Here is a 22,698-nt window from a genome sequence, read left to right as displayed (position 1 = left end):
ATACGCAGCAAACTTAAAATCAAAGATTCCAAGGGAAGAAAAAGCTTCAGGTTTTCTGTGGCAACCCATTGCACTCTGGCATTCCTCCCATTTAACAAAGATTTTCTTTATGTTGAACTGAAGTCTACCTTGCTGCATTCTTCCACCCATTAATCTCATTTCTACTGTCTTGGGCAAAACAAGCCAAATGTAATCCCTTGTCTACTTGGCATCCCTTCAAATATTTGAACAAATCAGTTGTAGCCAACCTAAGGTTTCTCTCTTCAAATTTAAATGGTAATGTGTTTAGTTTTATACACATGAACTAGTCTTTTTTTTTGTCCCTAATGTTATCAACATAACAGTATTCTTCACCATCCTCAAATGCCATAGTCTCAAATCTCCTTACTATCTTAGAAGTTCTGCTTTTGGTGGGCATTATATTTTCAATGGCTTTGTGATCATGGGTAAATCTCCTTCTTTTTGCTTGAAGCTCTACAATGATACAAGGAGGAATATAACAGTACCTATCTCCTAGTACTGAAATTAAGATGAAAGAAGATATGTGTAAAGTGCCTGACACAAAGCAGTCACTTATAAAATGCTTCCTCCCTGTCTCCTTTCCTACCTTCCCTTCTTCTGATCTTCCTTCCTTCTTTCCTTCTTTCCTTCCTTTTTTCCTTCCTTTCTTATCCCTTCTTGTCTTTGTGCATTTGTGTGTGTGTGTGTGTATCAATCACAGTGTTTTATTGAGTGCTTGTAGAGATCTCTTTATCATCTCAGATAATCTGATAAGGACAGTTTAGTGATAAGGAAATAAGGACAGGACAAGGGATCAAAAGAGGAGTCTCAGATTTTTATCTATTCACTTATTGGCTTACCACAAGTGCTCACTATGTATCAACTGATCCACAGCCAAAAATGGAAAGTCCTAAAGAAGTTTCTGAACATTTAAAGTAAATCAAAATACATGATCATGTTGTTCAATCCAATCACCTTACATATGGAAGACAACATATCAGTGATAGAGCTTCAGTAATGCACCATTATTCTTGAATTTAAATTCTTATACAAAACATGTTCCTAGTAGTATGTACCCTCCACTAGAGATTTCAAAACAAAATTAATAATAATAATAATAATAATAATAACCTTAAACACTACATTGTAGTAGGAAAAAGTGATCATTCTGAATTTGTGTTGTTTTGTTTTCCCAAAGACTGCATAAAACAACAAAAAAACAATACAAAGCTTTGTGACAAAGTCCTACATTGTTATGTTTGTGAAATTCTTGCATAGCAAAACATACTAAGGCAACAACATTAAAAATTTCTGTCCATTTGGAGAGGAAATAACTTTTAAGTTAGTAAACAAAAAGAGGGGAAATAGTAATAAAAAGAATGAAAGGATATCATAATGTTTCAAAGTGGTTCAAAATGGAAAAACAAATAAGACCATCAAGATTTGCTCAGGGTTACCTATAGATACACTTTGTGATAGTGTTTGCTAAGAGGTCTGCCCAGACACCTCTGTGAGAGGTTCCTGTGTTGGGTATGTCTTGTTCCACTGCCTGGCCATTCCATAGTGTTCTGCTCTTTTGGAGGTATACTGGCTGATGATAGTTTCCACTAGAGGGGCAGCAGGGTTGCAATCTGTGAGAAGTTAACAGAAGGAGAGAAAAGCTCTAGAAATACTGAAGGCTGGACAGCAGTTAGTTATCCTTTAGAATATCCAGATAGATCACTCCTTGCTCTAAATATTACGATGATAGATTCTTCCCTGAAATGTAACTTCAGGTGGTTTAAATGGGTAGTCCAGTGTGAAGATAATGTCAGTAAAGAAAACTCAATTGAAAACAGACGCTAGGGATCCCAAGATAATTGACCCCTATTCCTAAACGTTGTCCCCTTTGGATTCAACAGTTCAGTTGAGGAGGAGAATTCAATGTAATTTCCAGAAGTTCTTTCTGAAATATTTTTGTATTAACTGACAATTTAGCAGCAGATTTGCTGGACATCTTGTCTTCCTGTTTCTCTTTTTTTTTTTGCTCTTTCTTATTCTTGTTGAACCTCTTCATGCTGCACTCCATCAATATTTTCTCTGTTCATACTTGGGCTGTTGGCGACTCTTTGCCTTTTGGTGGACATCTTAGATACTGAGATGGAAACAGTAGAAAAGAGACAGTAGAAAAGGCTGTCTGATGCTGCAGGAGGATGCGGAGAAGAGGAGGTGGTAAGAAACAGAAAAGGTAGAGGAGGAGGATAAATAGAAGGGCAGGGGGAGGGGGAATGTCCAAGGACTAAAAATTTACAGGTACTCAGACCCCTTCACTGCTCAGCCCTACTCATATCACTTACCCTAATTCCTTCCTTGCTTGCTGTAGCCCCACTTTGGCTACTACAGTTACCATGTCCTTCCCCGAGAAGCTCAGATTATGGCTCCTAGTTCTTCCAGACTTTGGGAAAATGAATTCACTTCCAACTTGGGTACAATGCCTCTTCCTCCCTCTCCTTTTTTCCTTTCTTCCTTCCTTCTTCCTTTTTTATTTATTTCCTTCCTTCCTTCCTTCCTTGCACTAAAGAAAAACCTGAATCAATATTCTGGATATTATAATATCAGAACAAGAGAAAGTAGGATAATCATAAGGTTGGAGTTTTATGGATTTAGAGCTAAGGAGATGCTATTTAATCTAGCCTTCTCCTAATAGAATAGGGAAGTATTCATGGTAGCCTAACACCATTAATTAGTTCATTTTGAGAAGCTTTTGGATCAATTGAAAGATGATATTGGAAAAAAAAATAAGAGCTGGGACTTGAACCCAGGTCATCCTGGAGCTCTATCCACTATACTACACAGATTCTCCTAGATCATTCAAAAGATAAACCTTCATCCAAGTATATCCAGCTATCTAATGGAAGAATTAGGATATGCACCAAGGTCCTCTAAGTGCCCCAAAATTTCATATTCCATATTTTTCATATTGTACTGTTTTTTCTTAGTAAAAGATCCCACTGGGGAAGAATGTTATGTTTGTTGTCTGATGCAATTGTGTCAGGTATTTTTTCCCTGTTTGTTTTTTTTTTTCCTTTGTTACAAGAAATGGTTGCATGATAATGGTGTCTTTGGGGATGGCTTTTTTCCCCCCAGAAATGGAAATTACGCAAAAACAAAAGACGTCGATAAACAATATATTTTATACAGAATAAAATGGAATCATGAGTTTTGATGAGTCTTTCTGGATCTGAAAATCAAGGCTTCTTCATTTTCTGAGAAATTTCTAATAGAGTTTCTTACAGAAAGAAAATCATTTCAAAACAGATACTTAAGGAACAGGGACACTAGTTCTATTGCCTATATCTACCAATCAATTGTCAGTTAAGTAGAACATCTGATTCTTCTACATACATTATCATTTTCTGATGGGCACTTATGACTTTAATGAAGGTAGGGAAAAATGAAATCCAAACAATTGCTTTGTTGAATAAGGTACCAAGCTAAGTGCTAAATATTAGTTGTTCAAGTAAAGAAATAATTTACCCAGGAAGAACTAGAGAGCCCTGAGGTCTCCTATGGCCTCTGAAATAATAGCAAACAAGAAAGATTCAGAAATGTAAATTCTATTCTAATGAATGGATTTGCTATAGTCACTCTCCAATATAGTAACATGATTTGGCAGGTTTAACAAGAGGCTCTGGGATGGAGAGTTACTGATGGAAAAAAGTCCTTTGATTTAATTCTAACTATTTTTTGAGTTCTAATAGAAGACATTTCTTCTCCATGCAGACAACTAGGTTCATCTTTTTACCACTAAAAACAATTAATTGTAAATTTAACAATAACCAACAAACACAAAACATCATCTGAAATTACAGTGATTTGTTCCTTCTCTGAATGTATAATACACCTTCAGTATACCATCATTTGGCAATGGATAGTGAACCATGGAGGAGCAGCTGGATGGCTTAGTACCTAGAGTGCTAGGCCTGAAGTCTGGGAAAATTCATCTTGAGTTCAAATCCAATCTTAGACAGTGACCAATTGTATGACACTGAGCAAGTCACCTAATTTTGTCTCAGTTTCCTTATCTGTAAAATGAGCTGAAGAAGGAAGTGACAAGCCATTTCATATCTTTGACAAGAAAAACCCCAAATTCAGTCCCAAAGAGTCAGACAAAATTAAAATGAATGAATAACAATAAATGAACAACTTTAAATGCAAGTAATGGAATCAAGTTGAAATTATATATATACTGTGCCAGGTAAATCTTAAGTAACTGAATAAAATTTACTTTTTAACCACCACCACCAGCAGCAGCAGCACAATCACCACTGCCACCACCATCATTTTCATGGTTTATACCTGTGATTAGATCAGTATAGGACAGTGATGGGCAAACTATTCCCCAGGAGCAAATGCAGGCCTTAGTCTGCCCATCACTGCCTTAATCAATTCCCTAATCACTATATCTGGATGTGGAGGCATAGTGATTAGGGAATTGCTTTAGGCAGTGATGGGCAAACTAAATCAGACCCTTGGGGAATAGTTTGTCCATCACTGGTATAGGGAATTCCCAGCTAGGAATGTCTCTCTATCCATTTCATTCATCACCTCCTTTGTAATTTATGTTAGAGATTCCCATAGGACTAAGAGATTAAGTGATCTGCCCAGGATCCTAGAAGATATATGTGAAACAAGTCTTTCTGTTACCAGGTCAGGTATCAATAAGCAGTTGTTCATCTGCTGCACACACAATGATACAAGGTACATAATCAATATTTAATAAATGCTTCCCACAAAGCAGTGTCCAAATCTGGAAGGAAGTAAAATCATTTTTAAATACTGAAAGATTAATTTGACCTGAATGTATTTAAATCATAGACTCCTGGAGATAGGAAAGTCTTTCAAGATGAACCCTAACCACCAATATTGAATAGATTTTCCTTTGTAATTTCACAGCCTGGTAGCACAGTGGATAGAGTGTTGCACTTGGGGTCAGGCAGATCTGAATTGAAATCTTACCTCTGATACTTACTGGTTCTGTGATCGCAGGCAAGTCAGTAACCTTGGTTAATCTTGGTTTTCTCATCTGTGAAATGAGGATAATAATAGCTTCTACTTCACAAGGTTACTGTAAGGACTAACAGAAATAGTATGTGCGAAGAGCTTTACAAACTTTAAAGGACTCTATAAATGCTAGTTTCTTCTTGTTATTATGATTGTTTCCTGCCTTTCCAGTATTCTTCCCCTCAGCTCCCTTCCACATGATCCATTGATGAGGACGTTCTTGCAGTTTTATGAATACACCACTCTATCCCCTACCTTCAAGATGGCTATTCTCTGTTCCTCACTTTCCCCCATTCCTGAAATTCTCTCCTTCCTCACTTCCTTTTCATAGTTTCTTTTGGTTTTCTTCAAACTCAGTTCAAATGTTATCTCCTACAGAAGAACTTTGTTGCCCATAAAATTCACTCTCCAGTCTTTCCCTCTGAAATTATTTCCCATCTACTCTAAATATATGCTCTACATTCCTAGTTTTTACATGTTATACAACATTTACATGTTGTCACATTCTCATGAATTGGAACTCTTTGGGAGTAGGAAATGCTATCCTTTGTATTCACATTTTACACCATTCTAGGCACATAGTTTAAAGATGGAATTTGTGCAAAGGGGGATGAGTCAGGAGGAGCCAGAGAAGGAGTGGCTGACAGTTGGTGACAGTTGGTGACAGTTAAGACCAGAGGGGATTCTGGGAGGTTCCAGAGGAGGAAGGAGTAGAGGAGGACTTCTGGAGAGGCCTGGAGAGAGGGAGGATAAAAACATCCCAACTCCAATCCAGTCCTGAGGGCTTCCTGAGGATCTTTCTTTGGACATTGAAACCCTGATTGCCTGTTCAAAGGCATCCCATCACATCACACCCAGTAAGACTTCAATCATAGAGTCAGCTAAGTATTGGGACTCCACTTTTGGGAGCGATCTCAGGCTCCTTCTCCTATTACCCAACCTTGCTGAGAGACCCTTTCTGGTTTGTCTTGCAATTATAGAAAAGGATAGAAATAGGAAATAGAAATAGAAACTGAAGGAGAAGAGGTGAGGGGAGATGCTTAGGAGTGAGAACCCCAAAGGTTTTCACCCGAGTGACAGACCCCATAGAAATAAGGGAAGAGGGCACCCCCAAATCCCTCTGCCCTTCACCCCTTTCTCCAATCCCTATATTGATATTAATAAAACACATTCATTAGTCAGATAGCATTGCTGAGTACCTGAGAGAGAAAGGGGAGGGGAATCACAGCTTGGTCTGACTGCCTACATCTTGAAGCCAGACTACCCGCTGTGAAGTTATCTGACCTCGGGGGAGGCTTGTGTGAACCCCGCCCTCATTCAGAATTGGATTGGGGTCCCCCATACCTCAACTTATAGGGAAGCCTTGCTCCCAACTCCTGTGGGGTGGCACAACCATCCAGGTCACCCAGTTTTCGGGTGACACCCCCTCAAATTCTCTAAGTGTATAATTAGCGGGAGGGGAGAGCTAGAAGAGAGTCTCACCCCATATAGACTCTCTCTCTCCCCTCTATCATAACATTTATTACTTGCTCTGTTAATTATTATAATTTTGGCAGAGGCTTTCATTATTCTTATAATAGTAAAGACTTAATACATTCTTGATGATTGACTGATTGATACAGTCCAACTACTACTCTCCCTTACTTCTCCACCCAATTCTCTGAAGAAAGAATATATTCAAAAAAAAGTTTTCAGTACAAGTGATAATGAGACAATTTCTTAATCACCATCCACATGACAGAAGTGGAAGTGGTGAGCTATCTAACTTCCTGATAGCTTCTTCTCTGGGTCAGTAAGGCTACTCAGGTCAGCTGTGAACAAACAACATTTTTAAAATTACCATGAGTTTTGCATTTACTTTGAAGATATAGCAAAAATGGAAGAATAAATACTTTATCCCAACACCTAAGGGTACATTCTTCCCTCTCTCCCCTTGGTCCCTTGAGAAAATGGATTCAGATTTAATCAGGTTTCTACACTTTATTATCCCAATCAAGTTAATTTCTAAATGGTTAGGTAGATGAATTTGCATCTCTACTACTTCTTTTAAAAGTTTGGGACTTCAATCCTCACTGTATATGTTCAAGAAAAGTCCAGTATTTGCTCCAGTTCTCATACTCTGGTAGCTTATTATCCTGACCTTTTTAAGGTTGCTAAAGTCATAGCAATCTCTAATCCACTTTATCTAAAGCCATAAAGAATAACTACAAAAAGGAATTGAACTGAATTCTATATTCTTGGTCTCATGTGGATAGGGCTATTATAAGGTCCCTCTATGTCTTTATACCCTGATTTCTCTCATCAGGACATCATACAAGCAAGAAAGACAAAGAGCAAAGTCAACCAAAAAGCACATTGTCAGTGTTTCCTTTGGGGAAGGAAGTTTCATACATTTTTAAAAACTCTTATCTTCCATCTTAGGATCAATTATATATATTATATATATATATATTGCATATATATATATACATATATATATATATGTATGTATGTATGTATGTATTGGTTCCAAGGAAGAAGAGCAGTAAGGGCTAGACAATGGGAATTAAGTGACTTACCCAGGATCACATAGCTAGGAAGTGTCTGAGGCCACTTTCGAACCCAGGACCTCCCATTTCTAGGCCTGGCTTTCTATACACCAAGCCACCTTAATGCCCTGGTCATGTGTATTTTAGGATGAATAGGAAAGCAAGAAATCTAACTTTTCCTAACCCAAGTCCCATATTATCAAGGAAATTAACTAGCTATCCATGTACTGAATTTATGTTATCAGAGTGACAAGCATTTGCTTTCCCTAAAAAAATGTTTCCATGGAGAGATGGAGCCATCTCAGAAACATCCTGCCCCTTCTATGANAGAGAGACAGAGAGACAGAGAGAGACACACACACACACACACACACACAGAGAGAGAGAGAGAGAGAGAGAGAGAGAGAGAGAGAGAGAGAGAGAGAGAGAGAATGATTGATTCAGAATCTCAGAACTGGAGATCAATATGAGTTCTAAAATTTAGTCTTTGTAGAGCACTGGAAAAATAACTTCATTGCACTGTTATGTTCATACCTCTATAACTGAGAGGGAACTCAAAGGAAAGTTACTTCAATTACATTATTTTAGAGATGAAGAAAATCAGGCCCAGAAAGCTGATGTTTAATTTCAAGAGAAAGAAAAGGAATAAGAATCTATTAAGGACCTACTATATTCAAAACACTAAGGCACTTCATAATTTTATCTCATTTGATCTTTACAACAATTCAGTGAGGTGGGTGGTATTATGGGCCCAGTTTTACAGCTGAGGAAACTAAGGCAGACAGAGGTTAAGTGGATTGTCCAGGATCTCAGAAGTAGAAAGTGTCAGAGATAAAATTTGTATTCATTATTTGATCCTGCATTTAATGGTGGAACGGACCTCAGATATCATCAAATCCATCTCTCTCACACTGCTAGTAAATGTTTGAGGGAAGATTTGAATCCAGGTCTTCCTGATTCCAAATATCAGGTGTTATAGCTTTCAAATTAGTACTCAAACTGAACTAATAGCTAAAAGCTAGTATTTCTATGGCATTTTGAATATAGAATAGGTATCAAATCATAACATTTGTACAACCCAATGGAATTGCTTGTCTATTCTCAGACGGAGGAGGGAAGAGGGGAGGAAAATAAAATGAATCATGTAAACATGGAAAAATATCTTTAAATAAAAAAATATGTATAGCATTTTGAGATATACAAAGCACTTTACCAAATTTATTGTTTCCTCATTAAGCATTTGACCTCTGGATCACAGTTATGTGACCCTGAAATTATAAAAACATTCTGATTATCATTTTTTAGGTTAGAAAATGGCATAAATAATTGCACTACAGGATTGAAAGACCTATGTCTACATCCTATTTCAGCCACTTGCTTTTTGAGGAAACTTTTGCATCTCATGGTCTCCCTGGGTCTCAGTTTCCTTATCTACAATATAAAGAAATTGGACTAGATAAAATTTTAAAATTTAAATCTTTGTTGCTCTGTTTACACATTTCTTTCATCTTTTTTTCAGAAACCTACAAACTTCCAAAGTAATGATATTTGGAGGAAAAAATGCCACCACAGTACTGATTAAGGCCTTTCATCTCCCCTTATATCCTTTCTTCCCTTCTTCCTTTCTTTTCTTCCTTCCTTCCTTCCTTCCTTTCTTTCATTTCCTCCTTCCTTTCTTCCTTTGTTTCTTTGTAATTTCTTTACTTCCTTCTAAGAGACATAAACAGTGATTTAATTAGTTTTAAGGGGATAAGACGATGGATGTAGCAACAAGTTTGAACAGGTGTATCTCTGAATGTGTTGCAAACTTTTAAATGACCAAATGATAGCAATTAGTTATTGAGACCATTAAAAAACCTCATAGACAAGACCCTCATCTTCATAAGTTAAGTGTTTTCTAGTAATATGTCTTTATTATTTGTCACATTGCCTCTTTTTGACCAGAAGCCAATTTCATCCAGCTCCCTGCACCCTTTCTGGCCTTAGTCCTCTCATCTTTAATTAGCGATAATAATACCTACTTCCCAGAATAGCTGTGAAGATAAATTGAATTAAAATTTGGAAAATGCTTTATAAATCTCAAAACTATATGAAATTTTAAAATTATATGAATGTGAGCTATTATTATTACTGTATTCTCTGAACTGCCTTTTACATAATTAACAGACCATTTTTCTTCTTAAACATTTCCCCTTCTTCATTCTTTCATCTTCTTGCATTCATTTAGATCTTGCTGCTTTGTATATATTTCCTGGTCATGTTTTCCAATACTGGTTCCATAACTTTCCTTCATATCCTCACTAACTGATCATGGTAAGGGAATAAGAAATTACTTGCTTCCAATTGCCAGAGAATCTCCTTCTACCCCTATAAATACCTTTTTCTCATTTGAGGTACCTCAAATTGCATATTTATCATCCAATTAAGATACTGATAGGTGTTACCTTCCAACTTCAAAAAAACCCCATTTCTTTCTTCTTTATCTAATTCAATGCTTGCCTCATGATTTTTTCTGCCTTCTCTAATCTCTGTCATTATCCTGGAGGATACCTATTAACATAACCTCAAACATACCTCCTAATTTCTCAATTTATTTCCCATGAGAATTTCCCATTCTCCCTCTTGATTCTTCTCTTTCCTGCCTGACAGCTTCTCCTCAGGTTCCTTTTCTAGAACTTGATCTATATCACATTCACTGACCATGGTTATCTCCAATGGTTCTGTCTTAGGTCTTCTCCTCTTCACATATTAAATTATTTTACACATCAATCTCATTGGCTCCTATGGAATTGTCTGTTAATTTTCTCTATGCAAATTATTATTATATCCATTTATTTAGTTCTAACTTCTCTCCTTACCACCAGTATATACCTCCCACTGTCTTTCAAACATCCATCTCAAATTAGATGTCCTATAGACAACTTAAATTCTATCTAAAACTGGATGCATCTTTGTAAAGAACTTTGTAAATTTTAAAATGCTATAAACATGCTAATCTCTACCTACTTAATATCTCTGTCCCTTTCTCTCCTCTGAAACTACCATCATTCTGGTGCAAATTGTCCCAAGCCTAGATCATTCCCACAACCTTTAAGATGATCTCACCTCAGATATTTCCTATTCCGCCTATTCTTTATGACATCTGTCAAGTTATTCTTCCTAAAGAGCAGAAATGACCATATTAATGTCATCTCCTAATAAATAAACTCTACTAGTACCCTCTTATATCTAAGATCCCACATAAGATCCCCTGATTGCCTTGTAAAGCCCTTTGTAAATTGACTCCTCCTATTTATCCAATTGACTAACATTTTACTCCATATCACATATTCTCTGATAAAGTGACACTGAAATCCTTGTTGTTCCTCACACAAGAAACCCCTTATTTCAACTCTAGATATTTTCTCTAGTCATCCCCATGCCTACAGTTTTCTTTATTGTCTTCTGTGTCTCCTGGCTTCTCTGGTTTCCTTTATAACCTAGCTAAAGTTTTGCCTTGTACTAATAGCCTTATTTTGGTCTCCTTTATTCTTATTTTCTTCCACCTGAGGTTAGCTCCAATTTATCCTCTCTCTCTATAAATATGTATATGTGTGTATGTATATAAGCATGCATATATATGCACATATGTATGTACCACATTTATATATAGTTTCTTTGGATGTTTTGTCCTCCAACAGAATGTGAGCTTCTTGAGCACAAGGACTGATTTTCAGTGTTTCATATATCCACAGTTCTCACTAAGCACTGTGCTTGGGACAGAGCAGAAACTTAATAAATATTTTGTCAACTCACTCATTGATTTGACTTATTCCCTCTCCTATGTTGGTTAGTCATCATGTTTCTTTATCTATACAAAAGAAGATAAATAGATTTAGAAGAGAAACAATAATTCTATATAAACTTTTATTTCTTCCTTGCAATTTTAGTGGGAATGAGAGATAAAATATTTAGGATACTGGGGTTATTATTCTCTATATATTAGAATTATTGTTATAAATATTTAGAATATCAGAATTATTCTATAAATATTTAGAATACTATAAATTTGTCCTATATATTTTCCTGGAATTATTCTAAATATTTAGAATATTAGAAATATTATTTGAAACATTTCTAATTAGGTTGCCTTTTAAATTTAGCAGGTTTCCCTTCTAATGGTTGAAATTTGTCAAGGATTGACCAAAGGAAAACTCTCAAATACATGTATGTAATTTGAATAGGCCCTATCTCTAAGAATAATTGAAGAGGCAACAATTATTAGAGTGATAACATAGTGGAGAGTATTCTGCATGATGAAAAAGGAAGGCTTGGGTGTTAATAGATGTTTGTTGATTATGTTCATTGACTGGTGAATACCATTGCTTAGGGAAATTATAGGGTAAGTATACTATTTGTTTTCTCTGTGGTCCATCATCATTTGAACTCAGGTTCATATTCCATCCCTCAATTCAAATAAAACTAAGTCAATATACATTTATTGTTTACTCTGTGCCAGGTGCTGTGCTAAACACTAGGTATATAAAAATAATTCATTACCTCAAGGAATTCTCAATCATCAGAGATAATATGTAAAAAAATTATGTTTAACCAAGATATGTATAGGTAAATAGGAAATAAATCATAGAGGGAAGGCACTAGTTTAAGAGGGAAAAGGGAAAGGCAACATTCAAGACAAGGCTGCCTGATTGTATTTTATAAGCTATTTTCAAATGGTTCTTGTACCATTGTGGAGAAGATAGCACAATGACAGGGCAGATGGCACAATGGCCTTGGTGAAAAGCTAGAAAGCATTTGAAAAAGAATAGTCTGGTCCCAGACTGGTTATATACAGTGGGCTGATTATGTTTATACTCAAGACAACTCAGCCCCAGGGGCTAGGGAAGGAAATGGAAAACTACTTCAGTCTCTTTGCCAATAAAATTCCCAAAGGAGTCACAAAGTATTGAATATGACCAAAAAAAAAAAAAAACCCAACTGAACAACAACACATGTGTATACTCATGTGTATAATTACATAGGCATATATTTGTATATCTACATACATACATTGATATGTGCATATAACAGATAAGTATTAGATTTGTGTTTTTATTTATATAGGGAACATACTAGTGATAAAACTCCTACCAATGTAAATTGTTTCCTTTGTGATAATGAGATTAAATCTACCCTGTTCAATCTTAGATTTAATCACCAAAGGTAAAAACAACCCCACTTAATTCTCAAGTGGGAAGTCTGTGACCCACGTGTGCAAGAATGGGTGATGAATAAGAATTGACTGACTGCCCCCTGAGCAGTCCTAAGGAAAGCATCTGTTGTGATTGGACATGTAAACTAGGAGGATGGCACAGGAAGTAACGAAAAAGAAGCCCTTTTAAAAGGGAGTGACAACTTCCTGTAGGTTTCTTCTTGTTTGTGTCTTGGACCTGAAGGAGCTCTTCTTGTTCATGGCCTGGACATGAAAGAGTGCTGGCTGAGACCTTGGACTAGATGAGACTGCTCTTAATCTCTCCATTGGAACTACATGTGGTGAGTGTAAAGACTGATCTTTCCTGGATTTCTCTCAAGGAACTCTGCTTTCAAGAGTGGTACAGAGACTGAAGCTTTTGCTTCATGCACCCTTGGCCCTCCTTTTCTGACTGAGGAATAGTTAGACCTGCCTGGATGGAACCAGAGATCAGAGCAAATTACTTAGTGTGTTAAATTAGTTATCTTCTCTTCTCTCTAATTTTCTTACTTTTTCTCTCTCTTCTCACGTGTAAATAAACTACCATAAAAGTCATTCTTGATTTGAGGTTTTCTCATTAGGAATTGATATTTTTTCAATTCCTAGGTGACCAAACATTTTAATATTAATCCAACAAAAGCCCCCTTTTACTCCTTACACCTTCTCTTCAACTTTATAGTCATATCAAAAGATCATGTGCAATAATGTATAAAGTTCTGGTCTCAGGGTTACGAAAACCCTTTATTGACATTTCACCCTTGATACATGTTGATTACTTGACCTTAAAGGAGTCATCAAGTCAATCTCCCAGTGCTCAAGTCTCCTCCAAATTGCAAAGGGGACATTGACCTTCACTGGTATGAGTTTCCTCACCTGATACTTCCTTTTAGAATTAAAACACAGATCAGTGTATCTGAAATTATTATACACATTCATAAAGATCTTCCTACATAAATGTAGGTATAATATAGCCCCAATTACATATATACTTAGATACATTCATATAATATATACATTCATGCCTGGACATGTATGTATAGACATTATTTCAAATATATTAGTATAGTTTTAAACTAATAAAGCTTAAAATTGCAAAAAAATTGAAGGGACACACTTGATGTATATTAATTTTACTATACATATATATGTATGTATTTTATTAATACATTTTCATATTTACATTAATTCACAGTCATCCATCCACACACAAGTTCAGTATATACATATATACATATAAATAGCTGTTGATATTCATGAGATATGAGGGACAGATGAAAATATTGATGAGACCAGAAAATAAAGATGGAGGCCATCTTAATATCTATATAGATGATAAAGACAGTTGTGACAGGGGTCAGAGGTTACATATGACCTGTGAAGATATCTTTGTATTTATGAAAACGAATGAACAAAAATCACAAACCATCCAACAAAATTTAGTATACTTACAATCAGTGCCTATGTGAGATACAGCCATATTATTAAGTTTGCAATTCTACTGAGGTTCAGAAGAGAGAAAGTAATATGCCTCCACAGCCAACATGATTTGCCTGGACCTATTGGAATGGGAGCTGCCAGTGGAGTGTTATTAGTTTTGGTCATTAACTTTGCACTGTTCAGCGTTTTTATCAGTGACTTGGATAAAGACATTGATTGTATAATTAAATTTCAAGATGATACACACCTGCAAAAAATGGCTGATATGCTGGGTACCAGATCTAAAATTTTTACTTTTGACAAGCAAGCAGCCTGGACCAAAACCAAAGAGCTACAATTTCACAGGGATAAACATAAGGTCTTATGTGGACACTAGTCAAATCCCTCAATGGCATCAATCCAGTATGGGAAAGAGTTGCTTTGGCAGCACTTGATAAATATTTCTGTAATGGTATTTGACCAAAACATTAGTATTAGAGAACTGTTTTGCCCAAGATGACACAACCTTAGATTACATTCATAGTGGTAAGTTGTGTGCAGTTACTTTCTCCATATTCTAGTACTCCTTTGGGGAGGGCACTTCACTAAACTGCCCAGACCATATCTGAATTACTGGATCTGTTTCTAAAGACTATGATATCCATACGTGGTTTTGAGCAACACACTGGAAGTGTCCAAAGAAGAGTGACAAAGATGAGGAGAAATGTAGAAAATATGCCATTCCAGATTCCACTAGTAATTAATGTTCTCCACACAATGCCCTCCATTCCCCAAAAAAGTTAGTTGGTATTTATTTGTAGATTTGTTGTTCAGTCATTTTCAGTCATAGTCAACTCTTCTTGATCCCTTTTGGGTGTTTTTTGTGGCAAAGATATTGGAGTAGTTTGCCATTTCCTTCTCCAGATCATTTTACAGATGAGAAAAGTGAGGCAAAGAGTGTTTAGTGACTTGTCCAGTGTTACACAGCTAGTAAGTGACTGAAGACAGATTTGAACTCATGAATATGAGTGTCCATGACTCCAAACCTGGCAGTCTACCATTGTACTACTTTGATATCTATTAGTAGATAGTTTGTATTTAAGATCTTACACATGTTATCCCTCCCTCCCTTCTCTTCTTTCCTCCACAGAATGTAAGCTTATTGAAAGAAGTATCTGTTTCACCTTTATCTTTGTACTATGCACTATTGGGTGCCAGTGGACTGAGTGCTGGTCCTGACCTGAATTCAAATTCGGGTTTTGATACTTATTAGTTTCATGATCCTGGACAAGTCATCTAAATCTGTATTTTCCTCAGTTTCCTCAATTATAAAACAGAAATAATAACAACCCCTTCCCTGAAGGATTGCTGTGAGCATACAGTGAAATAGTATTTGTAAAGCATTTAGAATAGTTTTTGGCATATGGTAAGCACTACATAAATGCTTATTCCCTCCTCCCTTCTTATATCCCAAGTGCCTAACACAGTGTTATGTAAATGGTAGGCACTTAATAAGTGTAGCCAATTCTAACATAAGGCTTGTTTTGAAAACATAAATATGTCTCAATGCAATTGATATATTAGGGAGCAGTTTGACTCCACCACCACCACATTTAATACATCTACCCAGGGAACAATCCTGCTAGAGATGGTCAAGGTATCACTTTTATAGTAGCACTAGGGGTGAAGGGAGAGAAGGCAAGCACCTCATAGAAGAGGCTTCTCTAGAAGTCTCATTTATCTTCATAGGCCCCTCACAGGCCACCATTTAGCACTTTCATCATCGCACTCCACTGATTGAGAGCTAATTAACCTCTGCCTTGATTAAGATAGTACAGATAACCTCTCTAACTCCCTCACATTTCTCTTCTTTATTGTTTCTTCACTATTTGTATATATTTGTAAATAAATTTCTGACTCAAGATATAATAAATATTGGCAACCACATAATTTCATAAAAATATTGTTCAACCACCAAATGTAACCCTCATAGCACAGATTCTCATCAATCCCACCAGGATTGGTTGGTCCCCTTGAACTTGTGCTTCTTGGCACTGTATAATTGCTCTTTTGTGATCCGTTCATGGTCACCACAATGAAAGATTTAAATTAATATCAATAACTCCAAGTATTATATTTTATAAAGTTTATTAATAATCACTTGAAGTAAAAGATAAAAAAGGAAATAGAAGTATGAAAAAAGACCATGTGAAGAATTCTCTCACCTCTCCCAAAAAGTCTGCTCAGCCAGCTGAGATCACAAGAAGAGAGAACAAGAGACATGGCTACACAAAATGTATATCCTCCCTACATCAGTATGTAACATGTGTGTTAGTGGAAATTTGGGGCCCTCGGTCTTAATATCAAGATCCATGATATAAACTTCCTGTGGACACTTAGGGGACTTGAGAACTACATTTCCCATGATTCAAAGGGCTTCCTGTCTTACATGGTGATGTGAGCCAACATAAAGAGAAGCTTAAATAGAAAGAAATCAATTGGGACATTCTCTTTCGTATGAGGCAGCCAGGTGGGCAGAAGGTAATGGCGGGCGATTTGAATTAGATCTTAGCAGGCACGTGGCCTTCTTAATTTCCAATATGACTTTAAATAAACTATTAATACTTTTAATATCCATCTATATCAAGATTATTTTTAACACATGAGAAGGAAAGTGGGATGCTGGGAATTGTAGTTATAGGATTCAAATTTTAGTTACACAGTATTATATGATAACATATATATAAACTATATTATATTACCTGCAATCTCAGGGGGTAAAAGAGAGGGAGAGAAAAAGGATCACAAAATGTCAAAAAATCATTTTTTTTAAATTGTGTCTACTCTTTTTTCAATTACTGATAGGGAAAATGTTGTATATTATAATAAATTAATTTATTTAGAATATTTTGTCCATGGTTACATGATTCATGATTTTTCCCACTTCTTTTCCCAACCCCTTGGAACTGACAAGCAATTCCACTGGATTATACATGTATCACTGTTAAAAAAACATTTCCATGTTCATATCTGCAAAAGAGCAATCTTTTAAAGCCAAAACCCCAATCATATCCCCATCGAACAACACGACTGATCACATTTTTTCTTTTGAGTTTCTGCTCCCACAGTTCTTTTTCTGCATGTAAATAGTGTTCTTTCTCATAAGTTCTTCAATATTGTCCTGGATCGTTGCACTGCTACTAGTAGAAAGGTCTATTCCATTTGATTGTGCCACAGTGTATCAGTCTCTGTGTACGATGTTCTCCTGGTTTTGCTCATTTTGCTCTGCATCAATTCCTGGAGTTCTTTCCAGTTCAAATGGAATTCCTCCAGTTCATCATTCCTTTCTGTATCAGAAGGTTTACTGCCTCAGAGAGAATAGGAGGGAAGGAAATAGGTAATGGAGGGGGGAGAATTTGGAACTCAAAATGTTAAAGAAATTAATGTTAAAAATTAATTTTATGTGTAATTGGGGGAAAAGAAAATGTCTAAAACAAGACAAAATTGTATCTACATGCCAAAATTAAAATAAACATTAAAAATTTAAATATAAATGAAATACAGACTACATGGTATTGTTTAAAATTGCTACATTATAAGGTACTTGTTCATTTCAATTCAATTTTTAAAAAATATTAAGCACTTATTATGTACCAGATGCTATGTAAATGCTGTGGATACAGTTAAGAAAAATAAAAGCTACCTCTGCCTTCAAGAAGCTTACAATCAAATGAGAGAAGACAATACTCAAAAGGAAGCTGAAAAGTATAAAGGAGCCAAAAGAGTAAAAGGGGGGGGCAGGTTATAAGGGAGTAAGATGATCCATGAAGTCAAAACCAAGCAGAACAGCTGAAAGAGAATGATGAAGTTTCTGGAAAGTTCTGAAAGTCTACAACTTTCTTGAAAGGAAATTTTTGGAAGGAGTTCACTATTCTACCCTCCATTCCTTCAATAAAAAAAGAAAGGCAAGTGTGGAAATTGACAAGGCATTGAGTATCACAAATTAAGTTATTTTGCATAAAGATGAGATTTCAGAAGATCAGCTCATCCTGACGGAAGTTATGATGGTCCAGGGTGATGAAACCAAGCAGTGATGTCGATGGAGAAGAGAAAGTTGTCTTTGATTTAAGTATCCTGTGGTTATTTGAACCTTAGCTTTAGTCTTAGGCCCCTAACAATGGAGAGGATGCAGCACAGGGGGTTCTAACTGCTGCTGAAGACTGGAAGAGTTACCTAGAACAGTTATTGATTCATAGATAAGCAATCTTGCCCATCTATACATCAGTTTATTCACTTTTAATACAATGAGATTGTACTTTTTGATCATACAGTTCAGAACTGAAAAGCATTTTAGAGGTCATCTAGATCAAGCTCCTCATTTTAGAAATGGGGGAAATCAAGAACTAGAGATATCAAATCACTTGTCCAATATCACACAAGCAGTGTGTAGCAGAGCCGGTAATTGAACCCAGGTATCCTGATCCAAAATAAGGACTTTTCCACTTTAGTATGCTGCCTCTCTGGCCTCTCATAAATACTTTTTCAATGATTACAAAGGTCACCTTTCAATTCTGACATCCTGCATAATGTAATGATAACACTGGGCTCAGTTCTGGAGAATCCCTGTGTTCAAATTTTATTTCAAAAAAGCAATGAATGTCAAACATTTTTAAAATCTTTTTTCTCTTCTTCTAAAAAATTCTGAACTTACTCAATATCAAATAATATGACCATTTCTGTGTAAAGTAGAATAAAAAAGATTCAAACAATGCTGTGAATCTATATTTTGAACTACTTGTTGTTTTTTTTTACCCTTAACTTCTGTGTATTGGCTCATAGGTGGAAGAGTGGTAAGGGTGGGCAATGGGGGTCAAGTGACTTGCCCAGGGTCACACAGCTGGGAAGTATCTGAGGCCAGATTTAAACCTAGGACTTCCTGTCTCTAGGCCTGGCTCTCAATCCACTGAGCTACCCAGCTGCCCCTGAACTACTTGCTTTTCAAGTATTTGATACACCCAACATATTATTTTCAAATCTTCTTTGTCTGTTTCTGACTATTCTCTTACATGCATGTTAAAAATAGAATTTTACAACTCTTAAAGCACTATATCAAGGTTATTCATTACTCCTATGATTCCTGGGAAATGCTTCTTGCTGCCCCTATAACACATACTCCCGGTTCCAAGAGACTGTGAAGCTAAACTAGCTTGGCATTTCTTATGCCCTTTAGTGGAATTTCTTGGCATTATCAATCGCCACTTGCTATGATCCTTTTGCTTCCCTTATATGAGAGGCAGGCAGTTGGCCCAACAGTAAAGCCCTCAAATGGGAGTCAAGAAGAGTTAAATTCAAATTCTGCTCCAGCTAATTGCAAGTTATGTGACTCTAAACGAGTCCGTTCCATTTCTTCATCTGTAAAAAGGGAATAAAAATGATACCTACTTAGGAGCTCTGAGGATCACATGAGATAATATGTAAAGCACTTTGCAAGCCTTGAGGAACTATAGCAATGTGAGCTATTACTCGATGTCATTGTATTCTGAACTACAAGTTTTGTATTTGTTTTCTATATCTGAAACTTAGATTAATTGGAGCTATGCAAAGTCAAGCACAGATAATGATGGAAAGAGGGACCATGGAAGAGAAAGGAAAAGAAGAAAATCTCCTGAATCACAGACCAAGAATAGTTTCTCACAATGACCTCAGTTAGTTCCGCCAACCCCTCTCCCTACTACCAAAACCATCCTGCCCACGACATGCCGTGGGACCATATGTTTCACAATTATAGGCCTCTAGATTTCTCTGTACATTTTCCATTGCCCCTATGTGAGTCCTACCCTATATTTTGCATAAAATTAGCCCCAAAGCATGTGAAAAATGAATGAAGCCATGAACAGCCAGTCCTTGTTTCCTTATCATTATTCCAGGCATGTGTCCTTGGAACTGTAGGGCTGGGAAAGAGCAACCAAGAACAGCATTGGTATGCAACCTTCCATGCCAGACAGATTTTCTGCCTAAACTGTGAGTCCAATAAGGTTGAGAAAGAGACGGTGGAAAATCACACACTGTGTGATCAGGAGAACAATATCCAAATCAAAGATGTCCCTGAGGGACATTCAGATGAGAGTCAGTTCAAAACCCTTACAGCCGGTCTTTGAAAGAGCAGAAGAATCAATTTGCATTGTTTTGAAGTCCCTTGATGATTAGCTGAGGGAAAACTTGGAGGAAAAAAAAGTGATTTTTTTTCAATTCCTTAAAGAAAGTTCTTAAAACTAAAAGACTTGCATAGGAATCTTGGATAAATCTTAATTGAAAAGAAATGAAGTCTTGGGAGTGGGGCAGTGTGGTAGGATGAAAAGAGCATTGAATTTCCAATCAAGAGAATGTTCCTTCAAATCATGACTCTGCTACCTACAAACTGTGACCTTGAGCTGCTCATGTCTCTAGGCCTCACGTTTCCTCATTTGTAAAATGGAGGATTTGGACTGAATGACTTCTATAGCAGCTATAAGTCAGAATACATAGTAGAGTGATTTTTATCAATATGAAAAATAAAGTAATGGAAAATAAAAGGAATGATTGGGTTTGGGGCTTTACAGTGATCAAAGGTGATATAACAAGTATGCCCCCTCCTAGCATGGAGATTCCTGACTTATTGTCCAATTATGGAAATATAATAAGTACAAGTTAAGTGTCATGTCTGTATGCGAGGAAGTATATTCTGAAAGTTGTACAATACGTGTAGACAATAAGGAACCTGCATGGGAATTCAGAAGAGGAGAAATCATTGAGAGGGTGTCTTAAGGTACCAGAGAGACCATCAACCCAAACATCAAGATACCCGGCTTTTCATTTCTGGTTTGATACTCTTTGGAACCCCTTGGTTTCTCTGGCTTTCTTCAAGAACAAGTTTATATTCCAGTTTCTGCAGGAAGTCTATCCCAGACTCCCTTGCTTCTAGAGCTTTCTGCTTTTGAGATTAGTTTTTTTTTTTCCTCATAACAAAAGTACATATTATATAAATAAAGAGTTGATATCACTATTGTTATGTAGCAGCTCCATATCTCCTAGAATTTTTAATTGGAGTCGTCACCCTGGAAGGAACCATAAATGCCTAGTCAGGTCCTCTCATTCCAGTTAATATTTTCATTCTTCTAGAGCAAATAAGTATGTGAATCATGATGCATTTTCTACAAAAATATTTGTTCAAAAAATGACCTTAAATACATTATAATTGTTGCTGTCATCAAAATACATTTGTTATCTTTTCTCTTCCCTCAATTTCTCAAAAGAAGTGGCTGTTGTGCTTGCCAAGACTAATTTGCCCACTTCTTTCCAGATTCTTTCTTCCATCAATCCTTCCTTCTTTCAATTTCTCACTCTCCTCTGTTTCCTTCCCTCTGCCTACCAATATGTTCAAGCTTCCCCTAGCCTAAGAAATCTTTCCTCAGTTCTGCTAACTTATTCTCCTTTCATTTGGTGCCAAACTTCTATGGCACATCTTCTATCTCCCACCCAGGACTACTTCAACTCATATTCATATTAGCAGAGAGGTTCGACAGAAGCCAGAGTATTCAGGGAGGACTAGCATGACTTGTGTTGGGGCTTGCTAAGCCCTTTTCAGGGTTGTTATCCAACTTTGGTGTCTATCTCTCATCCAACTCTCACCTGTGTTTCCAAGAAAGTGCAGCATGTGCAATGGCCTCACCTGGGTAAAAAATCATCCAAGCATTTGGGTAAACCAGGATGGGCATAACCAACAGGTCTCAAAGCTATTGTTGAGGCATCCCAAGCATGCAAAGAGAGATGAGGATAATTTTTTTCCAATGGCCTTGAAGTCAGCTGAAGCAATTGCTATGGAAAATTTAGAGCTTGATCAGACATCAGAAGATATTAATGTCATGCGGTCCATCCTGGTCCATCACTACTCATCTTGATTTTCACCTTGCCACTGGACTTTGTTGATTCTGCACAGTTCAGGTTGGTTAGTTTAGGGGTAGGATCAAAGGGGACCCACTATGCTGGTCTGGTTGTTTGAAATGAAGGTAAATTTATTTCAATGCTTCCATAGGTTGGTGATCTCAATGATTTATTCCTTCAGGATATTCAAATGGCAATTTATCCACACCAAAGAAAGATGATTTCATAAGACTTCTTACAACCAAAGTTTCACTCTGCAGTGAAGTCCAGAATTCCAGCCTGGGGAAGTCTGTGCTGCACATCATGATTTGTATGAGCTCAGAGTGAGGCCAGGAGTCCCAGCCCAGGCTTGTGACCTGATTCCCAGTTTCCTGATCCCTAGCAGAGGCCTCTGATATTACTTTCTATCAATTCTATATGAATATTGTTTATGCCTTGATATGTATATGTTGTCTCCTCCATCAGTATGTTGGTTCTTTGAAGCCAAGGGGTAGTTTTCAAGTAGGTGCTTAATAAATGCTTAGAGACTATCTGACTAAGGAACCTCTTTCAATTTGTGGT

The 22,698-nt window shown here is 36.6% G+C and overlaps 1 pseudogene; it reads right to left on the bottom strand.

The window, feature by feature from the left end:
• Positions 1 to 1,485: 1,485 nt before the first annotated feature.
• LOC123233090 lies at positions 1,486 to 2,126 on the bottom strand (annotated as a pseudogene).
• Positions 2,127 to 22,698: the final 20,572 nt, after the last annotated feature.

The sequence above is a fragment of the Gracilinanus agilis genome, chromosome 2 (genome assembly GCF_016433145.1).
Source record: "Gracilinanus agilis isolate LMUSP501 chromosome 2, AgileGrace, whole genome shotgun sequence".
Lineage (NCBI taxonomy): Eukaryota > Metazoa > Chordata > Mammalia > Didelphimorphia > Didelphidae > Gracilinanus > Gracilinanus agilis.
This window is presented reverse-complemented; position numbering and strand designations above follow the sequence as displayed.